Below are 23,275 nucleotides of genomic sequence, written 5' to 3' on the forward strand. Positions count from 1 at the left end.
TAGCGATAGCGAGCGTGTAAGTACCCGCCCCCATCGCGCATGCGATTGTTTGTGATCGCTGCCGTAGTGAACATTATCACTACGGCAGCGTCACACATACTTACCTGGTCGGCGACTTCGGCTGTGACTGCCGAACAATCCCTCCTTCAAGGGGGAAGGACGTTCGGCATCACAGCGACGTCACCGCAACGTCACTAAGCGGCCGGCCAATCAAAGCGGAGGGGCGGAGATGAGCAGGACGTAACATCCCGCCCACCTCCTTCCTTCCGCATTGTGGCCAGCGGCAGGTAAGGAGACGTTCTTCGCTCCTGCGGTGTCACACATAGCGATGTGTGCTGCCGCACGAGCGATGAACCACCTGCATAAACAACCCATAGGGACGACCTCTCCATGGTGAACGATTTTCACCATTTTTGAGGTCGCTTAAGGTCGCTGGTCAGTGTCACACGCTGCGATATCGTTAATGACGCTGGATGTGCGTCAGTAACAACTTGACCCCGACGACAAAACATTAACGATATCGTAGGGTGTAAAGCCCCCTTTACAGTGGATCCTGACAGATCTAGAAATAAGAAATCTCTGACTTTTGGCAAAGGTGACATCCTATGAACAGGTCATATTTAAAAGTGTTTCCCCAACTATCTACAGAATGAGTATCAGTGCACTTGGGTTCTTACCGATGAGTAGAACATGGATCTCTAACCTTGTTCTCCTCATTGAATTATACCACTGAAGGACAGTTTGGAGAAGCAGGTGAACATGTCCTCCCCCTGCTCCATTCAATGGCTTTGAGGCCAATGGTAAAGCTATACACTCTACAGGGCAGTATTCATAAAGTATTCATAAAGTACAAGACTTTTAATGGATTAGCAGGTATCAACAACTACCCTTCACTGTTGTTATACAGTTAAGAAAAAAAGGAAGCAGAGAATCTCTGATCTAGTGACTAGCAGTGGTCAAAGTGGTGGAGCCTTCAGGAATCAGACTTTATACTACTCATGTTGATTTCCATTGTGGAAACACCACACTTACAGTGACAGTTCTTCAGTATGACTCATATTAGGGTGCGGAGCTCTCATTGAGTCTCACAGATCCATTCACACATCCATGAAAATAAGAGATCTGAAAATGAGATCTGTGAAATTCATAGCATGTCCTATTATGATCTGATGTCAAGGATCAGAATAAGAACATACACAGTGAGTGTGTGTGCTGTCTGAGATAAAATCGGGCAGTATACTGACACTTCAATTGGATTTGTGATTGTACCCTAATTATGAATAGAACTTTCTCTTAGTAATTGAGTACTCACTATATATAGCATCGTGCCTTAGTATATAGTGTAGTCATTTCTTATGTACAGTGCCATCCCTTAGTATAAAGGGTACTCTCTTGTTATTTATAGTGCCATCCCTTGGTATATAGTTTCCTCTCTTATCTATACCACTGTCTCTTATTACATAGCATCCTCTCACATGGATGTGTGAGTGCACCCTAATGCGGGTGTCACACGAGATGATAGATCGTGTGGGGTCACATCGTAAGTGACGCACATCCGGCATCGCTTGATAAATCGTAGTGTGTGACAGCTATGAACGAGCAGAAATACTCACCTTCTCGTTCATCGCTGACACGTCACTCATTTTCTAAAAATCGCACGTCCTGTTGTTCATCGTTCCCGAGGCAGCACATGTCACTCCGTGTGACACCCCAGGAACGATGAACACAGCTTACCTGCATCCCGCCGGCAATGCTAAAGGAAGGAGGTGGGCGGGATGTTTACATCCCGCTCATCTCCGCCCCTCCGCTTCTATTGGCTGGCCGCTGTGGGACGTCACTGTGACGCCGAACGTCCCTCCCCCTTCAGGAAGTGGATGTTCGCCACCCACAGCGACGTCGCTCAGCAGGTAAGTACGTGTGACGGGGGTTTAACGACGTTGTGCGCCACGGGCAACTAATTGCCCGTGACGCACAAACAACGGGGGCGGGTACGATCAACAGTGGTGGATGATCGCCGCATACTTTCTTTGGTGAAGAAGAACCCGTTCACAACATCAACTGAAGTCCAGAACACTCTCAGTGAAGTAGGTATATCTGTCTCTAAGTCAACAGTAAAGAGAAGACTCCATGAGAGTAAATACAAAGGGTTCACATCTAAATGCAAACCATTCATCAATTCCAAAAATAGACAGGCCAGAGTTAAATTTGCTGGAAAACACCTCATGAAGCCAGCTCAGTTCTGGAAAAGTATTCTATGGACAGATGAGACAAAGATCAACCTGTACCAAAATGATGGGAAGAAAAAAGTTTGGAGAAGAAAGGGAACGGCACATGACCCAAGGCACACCACATCCTCTGTAAAACATGGTGGAGGCAATGTGATAGCATGGGCATGCATGGCTTTCAATGGCACTGGGTCACTTGTGTTTATTGATGACATAACAGCAGACAAGAGTAGCCGGATGAATTCTGAAGTGTACCGGGAAATACTTTCAGCCCAGATTCAGCCAAATGCCGCAAAGTTGATCGGACGGCGCTTCATAGTACAGATGGACAATGACCCCAAGCATACAGCCAAAGCTACCCAGGAGTTCATGAGTGCAAAAAAGTGGAACATTCTGCAATGGCCAAGTCAATCACCAGATCTTAACCCAATTGAGCATGCATTTCACTTGCTCAAATCCAGACTTAAGACGGAAAGACCCACAAACAAGCAAGACCTGAAGGCTGCGGCTGTAAAGGCCTGGCAAAGCATTAAGAAGGAGGAAACCCAGCGTTTGGTGATGTCCATGGGTTCCAGACTTAAGGCAGTGATTGCCTCCAAAGTATTCGCAACAAAATAATGAAAATAAAAATATTTTGTTAGGGTTTGGTTTATTTGCCCAATTACTTTTGACCTCCTAAAATGTGGAGTGTTTGTAAAGAAATGTGTACAATTCCTACAATTTCTATCAGATATTTTTGTTCAAACCTTCAAATTAAACGTTACAATCTGCACTTGAATTCTGTTGTAGAGGTTTCATTTCAAATCCAATGTGGTGGCATGCAGAGCCCAACTCGCGAAAATTGTGTCACTGTCCAAATATTTCTGGACCTAACTGTATATCTGTAGGGGATTGCCTTATTGTCTTAAATTTGAAGCTAAAGTTTTTGGAAGTTTTTTGTTTACAATGAAATAAATAGAGGTAATTGGCCATTATCCAACTAGGATGATGATATTTGAGAACAATTACCTGTTAAGAATAAATGCTTGACCAATTGCATGGACATTTATTAATTAAAACATCAAAATTGTTACAAAATTATTATGTGCTATTGATAAACCAAAGGAAGTGTTTTTTCATTAAAAATAACAGATTTTACATCAAACAGTACTGCATTGGGATTAAGCAATGCAATTAAAACATGGAAGAGAAGGGAAAAAGGAAGAAAAAGAAAGGAATTTAGTGATAGAAACTGGGTGTTACATGTATTTACAATTCGTGTGTTTATATGACATGGCAAGCCTCGGCTGGACATTATGAACTTTTTTTTGCCTTTTTACAGTATACATGTATGTTTGGTTGCTTTCCATTAATGTATGGAGAATTGCTTGCTAGAAATCTCAATTTTATATATTGAAGCTTTAAAAATCTAATCAATGGTGGCCATGCACAATGTACAGCTAGGCAGCAGGCTGATAACTTCAAATACCCATAATCAATGTTAATAGACAAATTGATTCTGAATATATTGCTAAATCTGGTCATATAATATAGCTGTACCCAACCCTTGTCTGTAACCATGTTCCAATCCCACAAATAGGACTCATATTTGCATTTACAGATCTTGTCCACTCATGGGATACATCAAATACATTCTGGGGAGTGCACCTCTTAATCAATTTTGAGCTTTTTATTACTATACAATTGCAGATTGTGATATTTAAAAGAAAGTAAAACAAAAAAAAGTAAATTTTATTTATTACTAGCTGTAGTACCCGGCGTTGCCCGGGATAGTAACTGTCTATCTCCCACTCTGTGTCTGTTTGCTTCTCTGTCTCTGTCTGTCTCTGTCTGTCTCTGTGTGTGGCTCTGTGTATGTCTTTGTGTGTATCTCTGTCTGCGTCTCTATGAGTTTGTCTCTGTCTGTCTGTCTCTGTCTGTCTCTGTCTGTCTCTGTCTGTTTCTGACTGTCTGTCTTTATCCATGTGTGTCTCTGTCTGTCTGTCTCTATCCATGTGTGTCTCTATCTCTATCCATCTCTGTCTGTGTCTATCTCTGTCTGTCTCTGTATCAGTCGCTCTGTCTGTCTCTCTCTCGCTCTCTATCTCTGTGTCTGTCTGTCTCTTTCCCTGCCTGTCTCGTTCCAGGTCTGTCTCTTTCTCCATCTGTCTCTTTCCTCGTCTCTCTTTCCCCGTCTGTCTCTTTCTCCCTCTGTCTCTGTCTCTTTCCCTGCCTCTTTCCTTGTCACTGTCTCTTTTCATGTTTTTGTCTCGTTCCCTGTTTTTGTCTCTTTCCCTGTCTGTCTCTTTCCCTGTCTGTCTCTTTCCCTGTCTGTCTATTTCCCTGTCTCTTTCTCTGTCTCTTTCCCTGTCTGCCTCTTTCCCTATCTGTGTCTGTCTGCCTCTGTCTCTTTGACTGTCTGTCTGTCTCTCTCTCTCTGTCTCTTTCTCTATCTGTCTGTCCCCATCTGCCTCTGTCTCTTTGATTCTCTGTCTCTCTCTCTCTCTCTTTCTGTGTCTGTCTCTGTCTCTCTATCTCTGTCTCTTTCCCTGTCTGCCTCTTACTCTGTCTGTACCTATGTCTGTCTGTCTCTTTCTGTCTCTCTATATCAGTCTCTCCACCGACATCTTATTACCTCTAACATAAGCTTCTTATACTAACAATTTATTTTGTTCCTATAGCAACCACTCACAGCTGCTATGAATAACCTGTAGCTCGCAGCTACATTGACTTTAATGAAGACAGGTTTTTTTGGAGAGTAACTGTAAAACGCGGGGTTAAATTTCCCCTAAAAACATAGTCTATGATGTTCCCTGAGTCATATGGGGTGTCTGTGCAAAATTTTGTGATTGTAAATGCGACGGTGTGGATTCCTTTAGCGGACATACACACATAAATACATACATACATAAATACACACATACATACACTGAGCTTTATATATTAGATTTTTATTTTTTTTTATTTAAAAAAGCACATTTAACACAAATTTTGATTTAAGCAATAGGTAATTTTCTGATATGACAGCTTCCCTTTAAAGGGTTTTCCAGCCACAGCATATTGATGCCCATAAGAAAGAGCATCATTCTAAGACAGGTGGGGATCTGACACTCAGCAACCACATTACAAGCACATAGAAAAAACTGAAGAGCGCAATTCAATTCAACATGTGGCAGCTGGGTGCTGCAGAACGATTTTTTTTCTTGAAATCCTACAAAACATCTCATATTCAAACAAATAGAAGCTTTTCTGCAGCAGCTGACAGCAGGGAATGTTTTCAGCTGATTGGTGGTGGTGCTGGGTGATGGATCTCCACTGATCTCAGACTGATGACCTATGCCATGGATGGGTCATCAATATGGTGTGACTAGACAACCCCTCTTAAGGCCTCTGTCACACATCCCTGAAAAACACGCACGTTTTTCACGGACGTGTCAGAGGTGCGGATTGCCCTTGGTGTGCTGTGTGTATGGCCTATGTGTGTTCTCCGTGTGTTAGCCGTGATAACACACGGAGAACGGGAACTTTCTACTCACCTGTCCCTTGCGTCGCTGTCCGTGGTGCTGATCTTCGGTCTCTGGTCCTGCCGACTCCCCGCTGCTGCTGCTTCCATCCGCAGTGAAGTGAATATTAAATGAGCATAATGAGCGGCAGTCGGCAGCAAGTGACAGCAGCGGCAGAGACAGGAGGGCTGGAGAAGTGAGTAAAGGTTTTTTTTTTTTTTAAAAGACACATGTCTTTTCTCCGGCGCGTGTCACACGGAACACATCCATGTGATCCGTGTGTGTTACGTGTGACACATTTGCGTTCCGTGTGACACCTGTGATGCCGGAGAAAAACGGACATGTCGGCGTATGGAGCACACAGGTACACGTAAGTACGGAATGGACACACATTCCGTGCAAAAATACTTACGTGTGCCCGAAACTATAGGAAAACATATGTCATCGTGTGTCCGTGTCTCCGGTACGTGAGAAAACTATCCATACATGTACCGGTGGCACAAACGTGTGACAGAGGCCTAAGATAGCGGTTGGCTGAAAGGTAATTTAGCTAATAGCTACCTCCTATTCAGTGGTGGCTGCTTATTTGTTATGTGTTGGCAACATTTACATTACCTGAAAAAAATATCTACCAGTGGCACATTACCTTGTGGAAACAGAGGATGTGTGATCAACAAAATGCATACTGTATGCAGGGTGATCCAACATAATACTGTTCATTCATTCATCCCCATACAGTGTGCATTGGTCCATTTAAAATAGTCTTTAAATGAGTTATGACGTTATAAATCATTAATTGGCACAGGTATTTGACTATGTAAAAGGTTTCTTAAGGCCCCCATTCACATTAGACTAATGTTGGAAGAATCAACTGATATCAAGAGGTTCAGTTGCTAGTTTAATGTGCATGGATTGCGGGCTAACTGATGGTTGGGGGAGATGTTGATCACACATGTCCGATTTTGGACTGCCGACCACATTGTTCTCTTGGTGGTAAGCCGCTGAACAATGAGTCGTAGAGAACACAGGATCGCTCAGCCAAATCAGCGCTCACTTATATTGAAGAGTCGGGTGAATTGGCTGACAGCTGAATGAATGGCCAAAACATTGCCCGCTAACATTGATTTAATTTTTATGGCCAGCTTTAGGGAAGTGTATAATAATTAAAGGGATTTTCCCATGAAGAAAATTAATTTTAAAGTTCATTTTAATCAATAAATCTTGGAATAATAATAAGTTCTACAACTGGATGTGTTTAAAAAAAATGTTGCTGTGCAGAGATAATCCTTTATATGTGTCCCTGCTATGTGCTGTGTAATGGCCGTGTCTGACCGAACAGGGACATGGTCTGATCATACCACATCACCTGTGCTGAAATAATCTTATATATGTGTCTCTGCTATGTACTGTGAAACGGCTGTGTCCGAACGTACAGGAACATGGTCTGATCATACCACCGCTCTTGCGCTGAGATAATCTTATATATGTGTCCCTGCTATGTGCTGTGTAATGGCCGTGTCTGACCGAACAGGGATATGGTCTGATCATACCACATCACCTGTGCTGAAATAATCTTATATATGTGTCCCTGCTATGTACTGTGTAATGACTGTGTCTGAACGTACAGGAACATGGTCTGATCATACCACAGCTCTTGCGCTGAGATAATCTTATCAATGTGTCCCTGCTATGTGCTGTGTAATGGCCATGTCTGAGTGTACAGGAACATAAAAACCTATAGAGATGTGAGTGAACAAGCCAGATAAAAATGTATAGTCTTTATTGAAAATTGATTAAAACAAACATATAAGAACAGACAATGATAAGGACACATTCAATTATCCTCAGGTAGACAAAGTATAAGGGCAATAAATAGCATAAGTGCGTAGTAGCCGTGTGTCAAAAACCATATGAAATGGTGCACCAAGAGAAAGATACTTTCAAAATTTCTTTAAGGAACCAATAGTCTTTAGATAGATGAAGGTATGTCCCAAAGGACACATATAAAGATGAAGTATATATGATCAATTCATGCCAAACAGAGCTTTTTCCTTCACTAGATACTAAGTGTGTGATAGCCACATTCCTATTGCCACAACATGTGGCATGTATCAAGGGAAACCAAAAGGAGCATATCTATAATATCAACAGGATTATAATCCTATAAGATGTGACCATAATGGTTATAAAAATCAATCATGAATAGATCAAGTGGTATAACCACAAAAATGTTTCCCAAGTACCAACAATCCTAAAGAAGGAGGAACGGGATCTCAACCAGACATATGGAAATAGAGACAAAAAATGGTGCCAGAATATAACACTTCAACATCGGGGCTTAGACTATAAAAGCCTTATTCCCAGTGCTGCAATATATGAAAAAGGTTATAACAAGCCAAAAAGGCCATGGCTGCAGTATCAACAATGTTAAGCCTTTACAAGGAAACCAAGCCAGCCATAGGAACCAACCTTAACACTGGGTGATAAGCCCACAAAAGACACACACCTACAAGATGTTAACCTGAGGGTAGAAAATACCCCAACACGTGTTTCGCAGAAAGCTTCTTCCCCTTGGTCTAAGCCCCGATGTTGAAGTGTTATATTCTGGCACCATTTTTTGTCTCTATTTCCATATGTCTGGTTGAGATCCCGTTCCTCCTTCTTTAGGATTGTTGGTACTTGGGAAACATTTTTGTGGTTATACCACTTGATCTATTCATGATTGATTTTTATAACCATTATGGTCACATCTTATAGGATTATAATCCTGTTGATATTATAGATATGCTCCTTTTGGTTTCCCTTGATACATGCCACATGTTGTGGCAATAGGAATGTGGCTATCACACACTTAGTATCTAGTGAAGGAAAAAGCTCTGTTTGGCATGAATTGATCATATATACTTCATCTTTATATGTGTCCTTTGGGACATAACTTCATCTATCTAAAGACTATTGGTTCCTTAAAGAAATTTTGAAAGTATCTTTCTCTTGGTGCACCATTTCATATGGTTTTTGACACACGGCTACTACGCACTTATGCTATTTATTGCCCTTATACTTTGTCTACCTGAGGATAATTGAATGTGTCCTTATCATTGTCTGTTCTTATATGTTTGTTTTAATCAATTTTCAATAAAGACTATACATTTTTATCTGGCTTGTTCACTCACATCTCTATAGGTTTTTATTATTGAATGAGTGTAGCTACCTTTATATCTTTTGGTCATTTAATTGGTTCTTGTACAGGAACATAGTCTGATCATATCACATCTCCTGTGCTGAGTTAATCTTATATAAGTGTCCCTGCTATGTACTGTGTCTAACCGTACAGGGACATGGGCTGATCATACCACATCTCCTTGGCCAGGGAGGAAGCAGAAGGGAGTATCCAAATAGATCAGCACGGCATCCCAGCTGATTCTTTTTGTGAGGTAAAACATTTCCCTGCCTATTTTTAAAAAATATTTTATCTCAAAGAAAGAATCATTTGCAATCTCATGCTATAATGAATATATACTTTGTTACTTCCTCCCCTGCCCAAGAGATGTGGTACGATCAGACCATGTCCTGTATGGTCAGACACGGCCATTACACAGTACATAGTAGGGACATATACTGTATATAAGATTATCTCAGCACAGGAGCAGTGGTATGATCAGACTATATCCCTGTACGGTCAGACACGACCATTACACAGTAAACAGCAGGGTCCCATATATAAGATTATGTCAGCACAGGAGCAGTGGTATGATCAGACCATGTTCCTGTATGGTCAGACACGGCCATTACACAGTACATAGTAGGGACACATACTGTATATAAGATTATCTCAGCACAGGAGCAGTGGTATGATCAGACTATATCCCTGTACGGTCAGACACGACCATTACACAGTACACAACATGGTCACATATATAAGATTATGTCAGCACAGGAGATGTGGTATGATCAGACCATGTTCCTGTACGGTCAGACACGGCCATTACACAGTACATAGCAGGGACACATATATAAGATTATGTCAGCACAGGAGCTGTGGTATGATCAGACCAGGTTCCTGTATGGTCAGACATGGCCATTACACAGTACACAGCAGGGTCCCATATATAAGATTATGTCAGCACAAGAACATTTTGTTTAAACACATCCAATTGGAAAATTATTTTTCCAAGATTTATTGATTAAAATGTACTTTGTGGGAAAACCGCTTTAAGTAACGATATTCTGAATAGATAACACTTGGTTGCGGAAATAAAATGGCAGATCAGTTTAGCTCTGAAATATCTCTGATTACAAATGCATTTCGCTCTTGCGCCCTGCACTGTAATACTTTTTCCTTCTATGGATCCAATTCTCATGTAAATCTTTTGGGATTTGTGCATACCAAGTCAATCTAAAAAGGTAAATGCTGGAATCAACACAATGAATTCTAAGATCATAGATATCTTATCATGTCAATTACCAGAGACTTATTATTTACCAGAGATCACCTCCATTATCTGTAGGATTAGATTACCAAGCTAGTGCACTGCCAATGTCATGTATCCGTGAAATACAATGAGGGTTTTCTAGAAAAACGCACTTTAAAATTATTGATTTATCTTTTCTTGTCTTCAAGGAATATATGTTGTGTTACTTTTATTTCCATGTCATACAGCAGCCAAAATCAAATTATACACATATTTCTCGAGACTTGGTTTGGACTCTAGTTTGACCAGTTTAAGCGATGTGCTTCATGTTACAAAGTACAATCTATACAATTCTATGCTTCCTATTACAGATATCAAAGAAACACTTGTCAAGAAACGTTAGCATTTACTCATCAAAAAGAGCAGGCTTCCAAAATCTCCCAACGCTCTTTTCTTTTGTCCATAGATAAAAGGTTAATACTCCTCACTTCTTCAATATTTCAACCACACATACTAAAATCCATCCACTGTTACATGTTGAACCATAAATCCTATTAAATGGCTTAGCTCATACTATAAAGATCATTGTATGCATTTTATGCTCCCATCATTCCAGACAGACAGTTTAATACATCTCCCTTCTCTTTCGAAGCGACAGTAATATTCTTCCAATAAGCCCCATTGGAAAGGTCACAGGTATTGGAAGCCTGAATGTCAGGGGTACCATTCTTTCTGTGCTAGTTACATTGGTAATCAATTTTGATTACGTGCTATTGTGTGGTATATATTAACTTTGGAAAATCACAGTCCCAGACGTTTCGAGCTTTAAGCTTCCATACACGGAGGTAATTCTCTTTATAAACAAGAAAGAACTAAAATCCAAAGGGTAAAGTAAATCCATGAGCAGAAAGTCTACATTCAAGGTGCAGCAACCCATACAGCCATAGATCCAATAGCCAGAACAGTTTCTTTTATTCCAATCTCCCCATAAAGTAATTGTTAAAGAACGACTCAAATGGATTTCATTTGCAGAACATAATACGTGTCAGACATCCACTGTCCTGTGTGATTCTATTATATTTTCACCAGCTGAACAAGTCTCCAGGGACCTCCTTGCTATTCTGCTGAGCAGATAGATTTGGGTTCACTGTCGCTAACATACGTCTTAGATTCCAATTCATTCCAAAAATGTTAGACCACCTTTCATCTTCTGGGGTCCCACTTCACACATATGGTCTACGATGACTCATTTGTACCGAGGATGACGAATACTCTCTTTGCCAATAGCTTATCCCCTGTCTATTCTCATATAAAAAAGACAAAGTTTTAAGCCTGGAGTTTGGAGCCTAGATCAAGCATAAGACATTGTAGGATTTCCACTAAGAATTGGATGATTCATACATATTATATTATCCCTAGGAGGTGACTTCACATAGTAAATAGCAATCAAAAGAAAAAGTCTTATATCAAGAAACAACACAGAGCTAGATCAGATCAGGCTTTACATACAGACATACTGCATATACACATATACCTTCCCAGTTATTAAAAATCCCTCCCTGCCCCCACTGCTTGTTTACTCTGAAGAGGTGTCACCATCGTATTCACTTTAGGGTGTATTTAACAAGTCTGCAAAGGAGGAGCAAAGTAGTGTAAGAAAACTGCATCACATTCTTATTAGTAAAAACAGTGGCATCTAATAAGACATCATTAAGCCATTGCAATAATATTTTTATCACATCAGTTCCTCGAAAAGATCACTCTTACAATCTGCTAACCAAAATCCAAAAACCTATGGTGATCACCCACAAGTCCCACTGGCACTGCTTTGCTTTTGGAAGTCCCCTGTCCCTTAAGCAGTCATTGAGCATCTAGAGGCAAACACTGGCGATACTAGGACTGTATCACTATACTATGTCCCTAATCACTTCACTAGAAACAGCAGTATTGCAGGAAGACAGAGGCATCATAGAGACAGCAGAGTATCTGGTAACACTGATTGGGCTTCTGATTGTGCTATATAGTAATATACTATAGCATAATATTATTTATAGTACAGAATAGTGTAGTGCTGTGTAGTATAATATTGTATACAGTATAGAAGAATAAAGTATAGTACTGCATAGTATAATATTGTATATAGTACAGAATAGTATAGTGTAGTACAGTGTAGTATAATATTGTATATGGTATAGAAAAATAAAGTATAGTGGTGCATAGTATAATATTGTATATAGTACAGAATAGTATAGTGTAGTGCTGTGTAGTATAATATTGTATACAGTACAGAATAGTATAGTGTAGTGCTGTGTAGTATAATATTGTATACAGTATAGAAGAATAAAGTATAGTATTGCATAGTATAATATTGTATATAGTACAGAATAGTATAGTGTAGTACGGTGTAGTATAATATTGTATATAGTATAGAAAAATAAAGTATAGTGGTGCATAGTATAATATTGTATATAGTACAGAATAGTATAGTGTAGTGCTGTGTAGTATAATATTGTATACAGTACAGAATAGTATAGTGTAGTGCTGTGTAGTATAATATTGTATACAGTATAGAAGAATAAAGTATAGTATTGCATAGTATAATATTGTATATAGTACAGAATAGTATAGTGTAGTACGGTGTAGTATAATATTGTATATAGTATAGAAAAATAAAGTATAGTGGTGCATAGTATAATATTGTATATGGTACAGAATAATATAGTGCAGTACTATGTAGTATAATATTGTACACAGTATAGAAAGATATAGTATAGTATTGCATAGTATAATATTGTATATAGTACAGAATAGTATAATGTAGTACTGAGTACTGTGTAGTATAATATTGTATATAGTACGAAAAATATAGTGTAGTATTGCCCAGTATAAAATTGTATATAGCATAGAATAATATTGTATAAAGTATAGAAAAATATAGAAAAGTATAGCATAGTATAATATTGTATATAGTATAGTATAATATAGTGTAGTACTGCATAGTATACTATTGTATATAGTAAAGTGTTGTATAATCTATTATAGTGTTGTACTGCATAGTATAAAACTGTCTAGAGAAACAAAAAATATTGCATAAGACAGAATAATATTGTATATATTATATAATAACAGTGTAGTACTGTATAGTATATTATTGCATATAGTACAGAATAGTATAGTGTAGCACTGTGTAGTATAATATTGTATATATTATATAATAACAGTGTAGTACTGTATAGTATATGATTGCATATAGTACAGAATAGTATAGTGTAGCACTGTGTAGTATAATATTGTATATATTATATAATAACAGTGTAGTACTGTATAGTATATGATTGCATATAGTACAGAATAGTATAGTGTAGCACTGTGTAGTATAATATTGTATATATTATATAATAACAGTGTAGTACTGTATAGTATATGATTGCATATAGTACAGAATAGTATAGTGTAGCACTGTGTAGTATAATATTGTATATAGTATAGTTCAGTGTTGTATAATCTAGTATCGTGTCGTCCTGCATAGTATAATATTGCATATGGTATAGAATGTGTCCCCTCTGAGTTGTACAGTGCCGCGGACTATGTTGGCGCTATAGAAATAAGCCTGCTCCCTAGTAGTGCTGTACAGGATGGCACAGCCCAGCACTGGCTGCCCAGGACTCGCACAGTAACTTGCTGCCCTGTGTGCATGCATGGCTGTACCCACCGTCCGCTGGCTCATGGCTCCTGTGCCGTGCACTTGTAGCTGTCCATGGTGCTGGAGCAGGCTGCTAGTCCAGATCTCCTCGCTGCTGCCTCTCTTCCATGTGAGCTGCAATACTCCCACTGGCAGCTATTGGTCTTCCTAACTCTCCTAATCCACCTCTTAGCAGACGCTCACCCTGACCACGGGCAGGGAAAGCTTCTCCTCACTGGCAGCAATAGGTGCCACATCCATCCATCTCTCCATCCAGCACAGGCACTGCGATCTGTGTGAGTGAGCAGACAATTCTGCTATCTGTGCTCAGGATCTGTCATTCAAGTCTTCCCATAGACTAGGCTCGGGCTTTAGGAATGGAAATCCTTACAATTAGCACACCGAGCCTTCCATTGTTTAATTATTAATCAGTACATGTAGTGCTGCGAGCTTGCCAGGAGACACTGGAAGCTATGAAGAGAGCAGCTGCACCGAGCTCACCATGCTGGCAGAGCTCCCTGGTCAGGGCTCAGCAGGCATCACCCAGGACTGGACCCATCTCCAGTCCCTTACTTCAGACCAAAGTTCTTAATCCCAGCTTGTGGAGACTCTGAGGGCGCTCCTGCTAAACGCCTCCCACTTGTCCAGAGGCTAATTAAACCTTCTTGACATGGGAATAACACTGATTAGCACTGCATATCATTACAGAATACAAAAGACACCGAATGGTGACTCTACAGCTGGTCAGACGGACGCCGGAGCATCACAAAGCGCATCACAAGGCGCACCGCCATCCAGAACTCAATATTGATAAATGGGATCCTGTCTATGATTTCATCCCACTGAATGCGAAGTGCTCAAAACACAAATCCAGAAGGCTTCACAGCTCAACAGCAACCTCCATCCATCCCCTCCCCTAGCAGGAGCTTAACCCTTACAAGACCAGAAAACATCCTCCGCAGCAGCATTCATACTGCTGATGCATTACTTATATTGGTTATATGCTTTCCTATTCACACCTTTAATGCCATGTTCTCCTACCAACATACTGTGCTTTACATGTTATATCGTTAATGTATGATTTTATACTATGTGCGTCCTTGTCCAGGAAATGGGAGCGTTTGCATGTGCCCACACTTACAATAGACGTGTTGCTAGACACACTTTATCCTTATAATTCTTAAAGGGAACCTGTCTGTTGGTTAACGCTGCCCATAACAAGAGCAGGATGAATCAGACCCTGGCTCCATGACACCAGATAGGTATGTTCTCTCTTAACTGCTCCAGCATTCCAGACAAGGCGAGACTGACAGGTTCCCTTTAAATAAATCAATGGAAAGATGACACTGCTGACCTGCAATTGCAGATTTTTCTGAATCACCTTAATGCTATGCCTTATTATGCCTTCTCATATGCTGTAACTTTGCAAAGAGGAGATAAAACATCCATCAGGAGCACATCATATGAACCTGGCCAATGAATGATCTGACAAAAAATTACAGAGGAATCTCAAAACTATAAATATGGATAACAAAATTCTGCCAAGTAAGAATTCCTCCTGTCATGTATGTGTATGTGGACCCACTGTGCCACCGGACTGAGCTCACCCTGGAGAGGTGTAGCTAAGCGGCTACCTCATCTTCACTAGAGTCTCTGATGCTAAGGCTATGCTTGTGTTGGAAGGTGGCCACCAGGTACCACTCCAGGGGAACTCTCGGAACAGTAGCAGCTGACCACAGGGGTCAGTGATGCAAAGACAAACTCAGGAGCAGGCCAGACGACTGAAGCAGGCAAGCAGGCTGGCATCGACAGATAGGTTGGTACTGGCAGGCAGGTTTGTACTGATGGACAGGCTAGTGCTCGCTGGTAATAATGGACAGGCTGGTGCTGGCAGGCAGGCTGGTACTGACAGACAGCAGGTACTGTAATGCAGATATGGGTTAGTAGACACAGGATACGGGCACAGGATACAGGACCTGACAACTAGCAACTAAGTATAAACAGAATAAACACATTGCTCATGCACCTCCCAAAGAGGGAGGATGCCTTAAATACTTACTGCCTCTCAGCCATAGGCTGAAAGGCACTTCCAGGTTAGGGCATGCTGGCCCTTTAAGAGGCAGGTAGTGCATGCACTTGTGCACTTAATGTGCTGACATGAGACTTGTGCAGTGTGTACAGGCACTTGGAGCAAACAGACATGGCAGGGACCAGAACAGAAGCAGCTGGGAGCCCGAGGAGATAAGTGCATCTGCGTTCATGCCACTTGGAAGGCAGAGGATGCCGGTGTTAAACCTCCTACTGTTTCAGGAGCAGTTCTTCATAGCAACAATGTCAGCCTACATGTTGCTCATGCTACTGTGAGCCGTATGTGGCCTTAACATGATACCATGATACTGAACTTGTCTTCCACTGAGCACATCTGGAACATCATGGGTAGTAATTGCAAAAGGAGCTGTCAGCAGGAGATCCTGATGATTTGCTTACTCAAGTGCTGTCAGGGCCAGGCGGTCGGGCAGACCCAGGAGGTGGATCCACTGGTCCGAACTCTAAGATGGTGGTAAGGAGTCCGGTAGCTGAAGCACTATGGGCAGCAGAACAGTCCGTGCAAGTGAGTGTAACGGAGAAGTCCCTGGGACCACGGAGTCACAGATGGTAGTCCGGGTGACGTAGCTCAGGTTCGGAAGCCGAGATGAGGTCAGGCGGGGTCCGGAACCTTTGGAGCGAGATGACGGGTCACCGCAGGGATCCGAGATGGTACGGACTGTCAGATGGCAGACGGACAGCGTGCGGGGTTCGGGATTCAGCAGGACCGGATGCCGAGGCAGGATCAGCTCTAGAAGAGAGATACGTGAGTATGGCAAGGAGACACAAGGAGACCTGACTCCTAGCTTGGAAAACACGAAGATCAGGCCCCGCCCCCTTGGACAATAAACCCTTATATACCCTGTACCTGTTTAGCTTCATTTCCTGTTAATGGACGCTGGCCCTTTAAGAAAGGGTCAGTGACCGCGCGCGCGCCCTAATGCGCATGCGCGCCGCCCGGGTGCCAGAAGCCAGGGAAGGAAGCTGAGGGGAGGACGCAGGGGAGCCGGCCAGGGCCTGGGAAGCCGTCAGACGCCGGGATCGGAGGCCAGGGAACCTGGGAAGGACGGGCACCGGAGGCTGGAGAGCGGGGAGCGTGGCAGGTGAGCCGGGGAGCGGGGCTGAGGACCCGGGGAGCGGAGCAGAGGACCCGGGGAGGGGAGCCGAGGACCCGGGGAGCGTGACAAGTGCATTCAACATGGCAGAACATTCCTCAGATGACAAGTAATAACGTCACTGATACATGCCATGGTGTGTAAGTTCAGTGATCTCTGTGCTCAAACGTGATACTGAGTGAATTGAGATGTTTTAAAAATATTTCTTACCTTTTTTTATCATTGCATATCATTAACATGCCTGTCGGTCCATAATTCATTGACTTTTCAATTTTGCCTCGCACTTTCAATGTTGAAGAGTGTGTATGTACATATAAAGTTAGGTTATGATGGCATTATAAACTCTGTATATGCTATCTACATCTTGGGAAAGTGCTATTACAGAATGACTTCTAGGCACTTTTTGAATCACGCGTGGCAAGAGTTGTGGTCATGTCGAAAGGGCTTTGGTTTAAAATGAAACAGTGTGTGGCAAAATGACGTGATATTTTGACACAGATGAAAAGTAGGCAAAACCTCGGTACTGTAAACTTAGAGGCAATGTTTGAGTTTTGGTAACTTAGAAAAAAAAGTCTCTAAATATGCAACACATTTTTTTCCTAATCTTGCCTGAAAATGAGACCGGATTAGTAAATCTTTCTCTATGTGGTCACAGTTTTGAAAGTGAAATTATGCTCCTGAACTTATTGATTAAGCCAGATAAAACCACTCTAACACACCATAAATATGTAGTAGAACTCATCACAACACATGTGGCAGAATTGGTGAGAGCAGTAAATCAGTATCAGTATTCGCTTATGTAAGAGGCGTGGACTGTTGTGGATGTGTTTCTACCCCTGAAGACACCAGTTGTGGCATTGTGTTGTTATGTAGAGTAATGTGAAAAGTATATTGCATCTTTTGTGATTATTGGGTCATGTGAATTGTAATGTAAAGTAATGTGTTCCCGTGATATGTAGTGATGTGTAATCTGAGGTCTAGTGTATAGTGAGTATTACATGTGGTACTGTGTTGCATAGCATTTGTGTAGAAAGTTATTGGATTGTAGGGTCAGTAATAATTAAGCTTTGGGACTTGCCCACCCTGGGAGTGGTTAGTTGAAAGATAAAGTGACGGTTCATTCTGGAGGAGGCAGTGAAGACCTAGTGAGTGAAAGTGATGGATGGATGTATAGTCAGTTGGTAGTGAAGGTTACATACAGTGGGAGGTTAGTGGCAACAAAAAAGAAGGAAAGGAGACCGATGATGAGATACAGTCAACCTCAAGCATTGCTTGAGACATGGAGGGTGAGCAGACTTGAAACGAGAGAGAAAGTGGCCCCAGACAGTGGGAGACGGAGGTCAGAACAGGACTCTAGTGGCTGTGTTTTTTATCTGTCAAGGTAAGGGGTTGATTCAAACTGGCCTGTGAAAATAGTTTACCACACAAGCAATTTCTCCCTAAACATCAAGGAGTGTAAACATTACTCCGGTCATTATGTGATCCTAAAGCCGGCATTACACGCTACGATTTATCTGACGATATGTCAGCGGGGTCACGGTTTCCGTGCCGCACATCCGGCATCGTTAGCGACGTCGTTGCATGTGACACCTATGTGCGACTTCGAACGATCACAAATAGGTTGAAACTTGCTGATCGCTAACACTTCGTTCATTTTCAAAATATTGTTCGTCGCTTGGATCGCAGCAGACATATTGGTACGTTTGACACCCTGCAAACGACGAACAACATCCACACGACTGCCTTGGTCAAACAATATATTGCTGAACGATTTTGCATCGCTTGTGCGATCGTTACGTGTGACCGCTAATAAAGACCTATGTGCGATCTCGGCAAAACGTAACTACGATCTGGGTGTGTCACGTCGCTCATGAGATCGTTAGATAAATCGTAGCGTGTAAATCGGCCTTTAAGGAGACTGGTGTTGCTAGTGATGTTGCTGTGCTGTGTGTGACATCCAGCAACAACCTGGCCCCTGCTGTGAGGTCGTTGGTTGTTGCTGAATGTCCTGGGCCATTTTTTAGTTGTTGCTGTCCCGCTGTGAAGCACACATCGCTGTGTGTGACAGCGAGACAGCAACAACTAAATGTGCAGGCAGCAGGAGCCGGCTTCTGCGGAGGCTGGTAACCACAGTAAACATCGGGTAACCAAGAAGCCCTGTCCTTGGTTACCCGATATTTACCTTTGTTACCAGCCTCCGCCGCTCTCACTGTCAGTGCCGGCTCCTGCTCTGTGCACATGTAGCTGCAGGGCACATCGGGTTAATTAACCCGATGTGTGCTGTAGGTAGGAGAGCAGGGAGCCAGCGCTAAGCATTGTGCGCTGCTCCCTGCTCTGTGCACATGTAGCTGCAGGACACATCGGGTTAATTAACCCGATGTGTGCTGTAGCTAGGAGAGCAGGGAGCCAGCGCTAAGCATTGTGCGCTGATCCCTGCTCTCTGCACATTTAGCTGCAGTACACATCGGGTAATTAACCTGATGTGTGCTGTAACTAGGAGAGCAAGGAGCCAGCGCTAAGCGGTGTGCGCTGCTCCCTGCTCTGTGCAGCTGCACCCTGTACTCTATACCCTATATATGTACCCTGTGCAGCTGCACCCGGTGTGCGCTGCTCCCTGCTCTGAGCACATTTAGCTGCAGCACACATCGGGTAATTAACCCGATGTGTGCTGTAACTAGGAGAGCAGGGAGCCAGCGCTCAGTGTGCGCTGCTCCCTGCTCTCTGCTTGTGTAGCTGCGTGCGCTGGTAACCAAGGTAAATTTCGGGTTGGTTACCCAATATTTACCTTAGTTACCAAGCGCAGCATCTTCCACGCGGCGCTGGGGGCTGGTCACTGGTTGTTGGTGAGCTCACCAGCAACTCGTGTAGCGACGCTCCAGTGATCCCTGCCAGGTCAGGTTGCTGGTGGGATCACTGGAGCGTCGCAGTGTGACATCTCACCAGCAACCTCCTAGCAACTTACCAGCGATCCCTATTGTTGTTGGGATCGCTGGTAAGTTGTTTAGTGTGACTGGACCTTTAGGCTGGTGGCCCTGGGTTGCACAGGGCCAGTAAGATCTGAAGGAAATCAGTGGGGACGAAGACTGTGTCTGAAAATGCCTTATAAAACTGTAATGTGCTGGAAGATATGTGCCCGCTATCTGGAGCATGAAGTTATAACACAGAATGAACCGTACAGTAAAGTGTTGTTGTTAAAAATGAGCTGGACATCTCCTTGTGAGTATGAGTATTGATTCAGACCTGGACAGCCGACGTCAGCAGCAGTATGTGGACTGCACAAGCTCCCTACCCACACGACACAAGTCTACACACCCAGCCAGGATCAGCTCATTCATGTAGCATGCCAGAGCATTTGAAGTCAATCCCTCACCCACGACTACCATCCCGCAAACACGCTACACTTAAATGACATTTAGATAAGATAATTCAAGGATAAGAGTAAAGCTGAATTTGCATTAACCCACCTGCAGTATTAAAAAAGCTGATCATTAGATATCTATTGATTGGCAATTGTTTGATAGTCTGTTTACACAGGCAGAGCATACATAACGATTCAGTCACCACTGAGAATAATGATCCTTTGTGTAACACAGGAGTTCATTTCACTCAATGAAGGAGCTTTCAGCAGGTGATTGGCAGCCTGTTTACACTGCAAAAAATATCATGTTCCTAGGCATGATCATGCACAATAATGGTTCAGTTAAAATACAAATTAAGAAAAAGTTTGTTTTCTATTGGTACTATAGGATTATCTTAAATAAGTAATTTAAATGGGTTATCTGGGACTTTGCGTTTTTTTTCCCTATGCGTCTAAAGGCCCTGTCACACACAGAGATAAATCTGCGGCAGATCTGTGGTTGCAGTGAAATTATGGACAATCAGTGCCAGGTTTGTGGCTGTGTACAAATGGAACAATATGTCCATGATTTCACTGCAACCACAGATCTGCCAAAGATTTATCTCTGTGTGTGACGGGGCCTTAAGAACTCACCAGCAGGCAGTTGCTAACCACCTGCTTGTTCTGCCCTGCAATAATCTCTTAGCTCAAAGCTGGCAATTCTGCTTCTGCTGATATCATGTCATAAAATCAGCTCTTCTACTTCCACCCTGCTCTGTTGATATTGCGTCACTGTCACTGTCATGCTGATTGGCAGCCAGCTCTCCGCTGCTTAACTATGGGGAACAGGCTGTCAATCAGCATGTTGTCAGCAGTGATGCCACATCAACAGAGTAGACCAAAAGAGACAGAATTGCTGTGTTGACAAGAAGTCAAAGGAAGCAGTGGAATCAATGCCTGAGCCAGGAGAGATCATCACAGAGTAGAACAGGCAGGTGGTTAGAACTACCTGCCACTAAATGAAAAAAAAAACAACTCCCAGATAATCCCTTTAGATAAGGTAAAAAATAACAGTGACTCTTAGCTAAAAGATCATAAATGCATAAATAGTAATAAAGCAACAATTATCAGTGTGAATTTAAGTGAAACCAGATGTATGTGTGTATGTATGGGTGTGTGTTTGTATATGTCTGCATGTGTGTGTACATGTCTGTGGGTTTGTGTATGTGTGCATGTATGTGTGTTTGTCTATGTATATATGTGTGTATGTATATGTGTGTGTTTATGTGTATGTGTGTGTTTGTGTATGTGTGCATGTATGCATGTATGTGTATATGTGGGTGTTTGCATATGTGTGCATATATGTGTGTATGCGTGTTTGTGTATGTGTGCATGTATGTGTGTATGTGTGCATATATGTGTGTATGTGTGTGTTTGTGTATGTGTGCATGTATGTGTGTATGTATGTGTGTATGTGTGTGTTTGTGTATGTGTGTATGTGGGTGTTTGTGTATGTCTGCATATATGTGTGTATATGTGTGTATGTGTGTTTGTGTGCACCTATGTGTGTGTGTGTGTGTGTGTTTGTACCCACATGTGTATTTACATTATATTTACCACTAGAGAGATTGTAGATAGATAGATAATAGATAGATAGATAGATAGGTAGATAATAGATAGATAGATAGATATATCCATATACTGCAAAAAGTGTTCCGCTTTCGCATACCTTCTCTGGTGGAGTGCCCTTTATCCAACTGTGTCATAATTGAAGAGAATTTATTTGCGAACATCTGCTCTCCATCATTACAAGCTATAGCTAATCCTGCATGCTAATTAGTACATGGAAAAACTATATCACATACTCAATCGCTGCCATATTGTTTTAACATTAAACCCCATTTCACATAAGCGCTTTATTAAATAATATGTACGGTTGTACATTGATTTTCAGGTTGGTACAATTTTCCAATGGTTTGATGTGAAGCATCAGACTTTTATGTTGGTATTTTACTTGGTAGAAAAGTTCCATCTTCAGGAAAGTAGCTGTAACTGCATTTCAGCCCAGTGTTCAGTTATACGAATATTTCTTTCCATTGCTTACCCAGCTCTGCTATATTAGTTAAAAGAGCAGTAATGATGAACAAGAGACCAAATATGAACTTGACAGAAATTATTCATGGTATTATATTGCATCACAGCTTATAAAATACACATTTTGTACTGAATAAAAGTGTATTCTAGTCAATAAATTCCTTCTCACTAAATAAAATAAATAACTAAATAAACAAAAACTGCTCAGTAGAAGAGGTGTGTGACCTTTTACCATGACCAGGTTATTGTACATTGGAATTAAATGGATATTAGAGCAGAGTTGGGTAGAGTTGGGCAGATGATATTCTGTAAAAAAAAATAGAATGCTGTGAAAGCGCTGCTTAGAGGAATGGATTCTGGATTTTTGACAGAATATTGTACATTAGCAGTATAAGTCCTTAGTCCTAATCTACAGTGGGTACAGACATAGCCGGCTTTACCTATGTGCGACTGGTGCGGTGGCACAGGGAGCCGGGCGGCAGAATGCAGAAGGGGCGCCCAGGGAGCAGCAGTTCACTTTCACTTTGCTGCCCCTTCGGAGCACAGCCTCCAGCAGAGAGCGCCCTCCCCTCTTCTCGGCTCTGCGTACTGTCTTCTCCCGCTCTGTACAGCCTCCAGCAGAGGACGCCCTGCCCAACTCTCAGCTCTGCGTACTGTCTGCTCCCAGTATGCACAGCCTCCAGCAGGGGGCACCCTCCCCAGAGAGAGGGGGGAGGTGCCCCTGCAGTGCCGGAGGTGCTGCTACAAAAGCCACACTGAACTCTTGGAGCCCAGGAAGTATACTGTTTGTGAGTATACTGTGCTGTGCCATATCTGTAATGTGTTATGTTCTGTCTGTATGTG

At 42.1% G+C, this 23,275-nt stretch overlaps 1 protein-coding gene across 2 annotated transcripts in view; it reads right to left on the bottom strand.

Moving 5' to 3' along the window:
- The window catches only part of GRM8 (glutamate metabotropic receptor 8), a 1,984,303-nt gene extending 1,969,676 nt beyond the window's left edge, over positions 1-14,627 (bottom strand). For both annotated transcript variants that reach the window (XM_075345086.1, XM_075345084.1), the window contains exon 1: positions 13,832-14,627. The gene's annotated coding sequence lies outside the window, so the exon portion shown is untranslated. The remainder of the gene's footprint in view (positions 1-13,831) is intronic.
- Between the last annotated feature and the right edge of the window lie 8,648 nt (positions 14,628-23,275).

The sequence above is a fragment of the Anomaloglossus baeobatrachus genome, chromosome 4, assembly GCF_048569485.1.
Source record: "Anomaloglossus baeobatrachus isolate aAnoBae1 chromosome 4, aAnoBae1.hap1, whole genome shotgun sequence".
NCBI classification, from domain to species: domain Eukaryota; kingdom Metazoa; phylum Chordata; class Amphibia; order Anura; family Aromobatidae; genus Anomaloglossus; species Anomaloglossus baeobatrachus.